The sequence below is a fragment of the Gekko japonicus genome, unplaced genomic scaffold (assembly GCF_001447785.1).
Source record: "Gekko japonicus isolate JY-2015 unplaced genomic scaffold, Gekko_japonicus_V1.1 scaffold1153, whole genome shotgun sequence".
Lineage (NCBI taxonomy): Eukaryota > Metazoa > Chordata > Lepidosauria > Squamata > Gekkonidae > Gekko > Gekko japonicus.
The window spans coordinates 324268-330279 of NW_015163122.1; the positions used below are offsets into that span (position 1 = coordinate 324268).

The window sequence follows — 6012 nt, forward strand, 5'->3', positions numbered from 1 at the left end:
TACCTAGAAGACTGTATTGTTGCAGTCCCTCAGAAAATTGTTCTGAGGCTCTAGGTACCTTTTGTTTAGTGTTATTTGTAATAGTTCAATTTTATACAGGTTGATATTTTGAGTAACGTGATAAATTTTTGGTAAGCTCTTTGTATACCTTGTATATATTGTAGTTGGGTGTTTATTTGCCTTAACTCTTATATTGAGCAAGTTTGAATAATATATAAATTTTGACTGTTTGATATTTCTTAATACCATTATATATTTACACCCAGATATTCAAATATAATATTTCAGCTTGGCACAAATGTCGGATACTTATACTTTTAGATCCATTAATGTGCATGGTTTAAACAACTGTATAAAACGTCGGAAAATGACCTCCTTTATATTAAAAGACAAACCAGATGTGATCTTCATGCAAGAGACGCATTTAAAAACACAAATAAAGCCTGTCTTAAACGTTGGTTGGTATGATCAGCAATACCAAGCAGGAGGCTCCTCGAAAGCCAGAGGTGTGGCTATTTTACTGGCTAAGTCGATTCAGTTCATCCTGAAAGATAAATTAGAAGACCCACATGGACGATACTTATTCTTGAAAGGCATGCTGGACCAAGAGCAAATCACCTTGGCATCTGTGTACGCCCCGAACGACTCTCAGGAAAAATTTATAGATGACACCTTGTTGAAACTGGATCAATTCAAAGAAGGTCAGGTGATTGTTGGTGGAGATCTGAATTTGATTATGGATCATCATTTAGATAAATCAGGCAAGACGCAAAAGACCATGCTTCAACACAACAGGTTTTCTAAACTTCGAGAACTTTTAGGAAAATTCCACCTCCTTGACGCTTGGAGAGAGACGCACCCAGGAGAAAGAGACTATACATTTTTCTCCTCCAGACACCACTCATACTCACGCATTGATTACCTGCTAGTATCAGATAACATTTTGCCTAAACTAGCATCTACCTCCATTGGCCCATTTGTTTGGTCTGACCACGCTTATGTGGAATTCCGACTCCAAAAACAGATCAAACACCACTCGCAACGCACATGGAGACTGAACAACTCTCTTTTATTACAAGACGACATAAAAGATGATCTGACGCAGACAATAAATCTTTATTTCAAAGAAAACTCCAACGGTGAGGTTAAAGATCATCTCGTTTGGGACGCATTCAAAGCGGTTCTTCGGGGGAAGTTGATTGCGATTTCCTCTAAACGGAAAAAAGAGAAAGAACGGTTTATCAAAACCACACTGAATCATATTCAAGAATTAGAAACTCTACATAAACGTACTGGTAGCAAGAAAATATTTAAAGACCTTTTGGCACATCGAAAAATATTAGAAGCACATGAAACTACAAAAATACAGAAAAATCTTACTTTTATGAAGCAATTATATTGGCAAAAAAATAACAAAAGCATCAAACTTCTCGCCTGGCGAGTTAAAAACAAACAACGACAACGTAAAATTTTATCAATAAAAACTTCAAAGAACGTTATGACCACGGATCCAGAGGAAATTAACAAATGCTTCACACTATTTTACGAGAAGCTTTACAGCTCCACTAATCCAAAGGTGGATAAAATCCGAGACTTCTTAAGACAACATCACCTGACAAGAACCTTACAACAGGAACATCGAGATTATTTGGACCTTCCAATCACCAACACTGAAGTTCGAGACGCACTGAAATGCACGAAATCCAACACTGCTCCGGGTACGGATGGCTTCGGCCCTTTATTTTACAAAACGTTTCAAACATCTTTAATTGAACAATTCACAATAACATGCAACCATATAATGTCTACGGGTCTTCTTCCTCCATCTTGGACTGAATCCAAGATCACCACGATTCCTAAAGATGATTCCAATAGAGATTCACCATCCGCATATCGTCCAATTGCTCTACTCAACTGCGACGCGAAACTTTTTGCAAAAATCCTTGCCTCTAGACTTCAGCGTATTCTTCCTAACTACATCGCTGATGACCAAACGGGTTTTATCCCCAACCGCACACTCACGGATAATATCCGTAGAACTCTGAATCTCATAGCACACTCCAACCATCAATCTACGGAATCCCTTCTGCTCTCGATCGACCTTGAAAAGGCCTTTGACAGTTTGGAAACCACCTACCTCAACCAACTTCTACTGGAAATGGAGTTCGGAAATAGGTTTAGATCATCTATCAAAGCTCTCTATGCGGCGCCCACTGCCTGTATCCAAACTAACGATATAATTGGAAAAAGGATCGCCATGCAGCGTGGTACCAGACAAGGCTGTCCCCTGTCGCCGTTATTATTCGCACTAGCAATGGAACCGCTAGCGACCGCCATTAGAGAAAACCCCAAAATTAAAGGTATTCGTATAAATGATTCTATACACAAAATCAGTTTATATGCTGACGACGTTGTCCTTTTTTTAACCGAACCGGCAGCTTCTTTAACAGCACTACAGGAACTCTTCAAAGACACGCAAGATCTGTTCGGCTTAAAAGTCAACCTTGGAAAATCTCAAATAATTCCAATCAACATATCGGATGATACAAAACACTCCATTCAATCCAATTTTCCGTATAAATGGAATTACTCCTCCTGGCGATGTCTCGGAATCCATATCCCTACAGATTTACAGGACCTCCTTAAATGCAATCTTCAAGCACTTTTTAAAGACCTCCGAAATAAAATGAAACAGTGGTCTTCGATGCAATTTTCTTGGGCAGATCGGCTTAGTGTCATCAAGAGCATTCTTTTACCAAAATTTTTATTTATACTTCGCTCTCTACCAATACAAATCACGAGAAAGGAACTTTCTAATTGGCAGACGGCCTTTCTACAGTTCTTTTGGAATTACAAAAAACCACGAATTAGCTTTGCAGCCCTAAAAAGACCATCAAAAAAAGGAGGCTTTGATTTCCCGGATCTACTCCTATACTACGAAGCAGTACAACTCTCCTCAATCGTTAAGTTGCTCACCGCAGAAACTCACCCAAGCTGGCAATCTTTGGAAGAACACATATGTGATCAGATACCATTATCGGATCTTATTTGGCAAACGAACGTGGAAAGACATGAAAATGTTCACCTAATATCATTCTTGGAAGCGGCTTTGGAAGTTTGGGACCGCAGACGTCCGGATCTATTATCAAAAAACTCTGTATTATCTTCTTTTTTAAACCAAGACTGGTTCATCCCTGGAAAAGAACCGAAAGCTTTTCAATCTTGGAGACAAGCGGGAATATCTAGATTGATAGACCTTCTTGATAAAGGACTTCCTCTCACGAAAGCTCAAATAGAACAGAAAATTGGCGAAAAAATACCTTGGTTTCGTTATTTACAAGTTCAGCATCTCCTAAGGGAAAAGATTCCATCACATACTCCCAGTAAATCTTTCACAGACTTCGAAAAATTGATCATTTACAAAACAGATAATATTAAAGGCTTAATTTCTAAAATCTATAAAATCCTTGTCAACACCACAAAACAGACAGCTTTAAAATCCCAAACTCATTGGGCAAAAGATTGCCAAAATAGGATTCAACAGGATCAATGGCCAGACATATGGTCATCACCAAACCTTTCTTCCAAAACCTTCAACATCAAATTAACTTCCTTCAAGACTCTACACCGATGTTATCTGACCCCTGTACGTCTGTGCAAGATCTATTCCGTTTGTGATGAGAAATGCTGGAAAGGCTGTGGACAACCTGCGGACTTTCTTCATTGTTGGTGGACTTGCCCCTTCATCCAACCATTTTGGTCTCTTATCTTGACTCAAATTAAATCCATCGTAGGAATTGACTTACCTGCTCTTCCGGAGACGGTCCTCCTAGACATCCTTCCTGATACCTGTGAAAGAAAAACACAAAGAAATTTAACTTCAATTTTATTAGCTATTGCCAGGATAACAATCGCTCAGAAATGGAAAAGAAGCTCCTCACCTAACCTATATGACTGGCAAAACAACTTGTGGGAACATTTCATTTATGGGAAAACGACTTCTCCTCAATCACAGAATGCTGTTGAAAACTTTCAGGCGATCTGGTTCCCAGTAGTTACGTACTTAGCTAGAAACGAAATCATCCCGAAGAATGAACATCTTAAGGACTTATTACACTTTTAAACATTAGAATCCACACAAGAGAATCTTGTTAGACTGAATATATCCTTACTTAGGCGCATATTCTGCTTGTTCCATATGCAGTTGTTTATTCCTTTATGCTTTATATGGCTATCGTTAACCTGACTTATGTTGTATTATACATGTAAAATTAATAAAAATTTAATTGAAAAAAAAAATGGACTAACTTTTCTGTAAAGATAAATCACTGTAAGTCCATAGGCTATTGCTAAAACCATGTCTTGCTCCTTTACACTATAGCATTTTAACTACTGGAACAACATGCCTGAAATATGGAGCAATCGCCATTCCTTCAAATCTTTATATTAAACTTGGCATTCTTTCTTCAGATCAATGTTTATGTAGAGTTGCAGCTAATTCCTGTTGATTGAATTGATGGAACCCCAATATTTTATTAATACTGGTAAAAAAGAATTTTCAATATTACTATGCCCATTTGGTAAGGAAAGTTGGCCTGATTTGATCAGCATTCTGTTGGTTTAAGCCCTTATGCAGTAAGGTTAATGAGGACCTGGGATCAGCAGAGTTATCAAGCTATGAGCTAGTGGAGGGCACTGTGGGTCTCAGATGGCAGTGGTGGGCTCTGGCCATCCCTGCCAAATACAAATCTGGCCATGGTAAGGAAAACCAAGTAGGATGAGGAGGAGAACTCCAACCCCTGCCTTACCTGTTCTAAAGTTGCAACAAAGGAACTGGGCACAGTGTTATAAGGTGATGCACAGGGGTACACTGAGTGAACCTGGTAGATAAAAAAGAGGGGGGAAATTAGCTGTGTGTAGGTGCCAAGGAAGAACCCTAAGAGATTCTGACTCAATTCAACAAATATGATGGGACATTAAAATCTGGTAAAGACTGTCATTTGAGGACAGTCTCAACATTTTGGTGAATGGCTGGTCAACACTCAGAGGGAGCTGATTCAGTGAGTTATGGACACATAAGTGGGGCCCCAAGATCAATGTATCAAGGACCGGACCCACTGTTTCATGTCTACCTAAGCAGAAAATGGCTAGGCTGCCAGAGGAACAGGGACTGGCCCTTTCCAGATATCCAAATTGTCCCCACAGATGACATGGAGGCTTGCCTTGGGGCCTTTGAAAGAACTAAAATGGTGGCTGCCTGACTAAGGTAGCAGTGGGCCACAATCTTAAGGTATTCTTGACAGGCCTCACCCTAGCCACATATCCATCCTTCAACATGACCAACACAGCTGACTATGAGAAGGAAATAGTTGGTCACTGTGTGAGACAGGATGCTGGACTAGATATACTACTGGTTGATCCAGTAGGGCTCTTTTTATGTTAGGTCAAGCAGGCCCTATTTCAAAAGCTCCATATTACTAGAGAAACCTATCAACAAAAATTCAGGTCTTATGGGAGAACTAAGGAAGAGAGTCCATTCAAAACAGCCTAGGCCTTGAAAGAGTTGTCCCACAAGTGGCTCAAACCCAAAAGCCCCCCCCCCCATGCAGAAGCAATGCTGAATAACATAGTAATGGAGCAGGTACTAGCTATGATGCCTTCAAAGTGCCATATTTGGCCTCTATGCCCAAGCCAGGAACTCTGAATCAGTTGGTCCACATGCTGGACAACTCTGGTCAGCATAACCAACAGGAGAGCACTGGAGCTCCAACAAATCAATAGAGGGAAAAACAAAGAAGGAAAAGGCTGAGGCCCAATCCCCTTCTGAATGCCAGCGCCCACAGTGAGATCCCAGCTGGGCCCAGGTCACAGATCGATCTCCTTGGAGCCAGGGCTTTGCTTTACCTAGGGGCAGCCCAGGCACTTCCAACATGACATTCTATTTATGTAATGCAATGGCATTTCCCATAGCAACACTGAAGAAATCCAAAGCAGACCCTCTCCCCTTCAATT

General features: G+C 40.2%; 1 long non-coding RNA gene across 1 annotated transcript; it reads right to left on the minus strand.

The window, feature by feature from the left end:
- Positions 1–1164: 1164 nt before the first annotated feature.
- Positions 1165–4129, minus strand: LOC107106691. Its single transcript, XR_001482372.1, has 3 exons — positions 3807–4129; positions 3086–3194; positions 1165–1211 (listed from the first exon to the last, which is right to left on the minus strand). It is a non-coding gene; the product is annotated as an uncharacterized LOC107106691 (long non-coding RNA).
- Positions 4130–6012: the final 1883 nt, after the last annotated feature.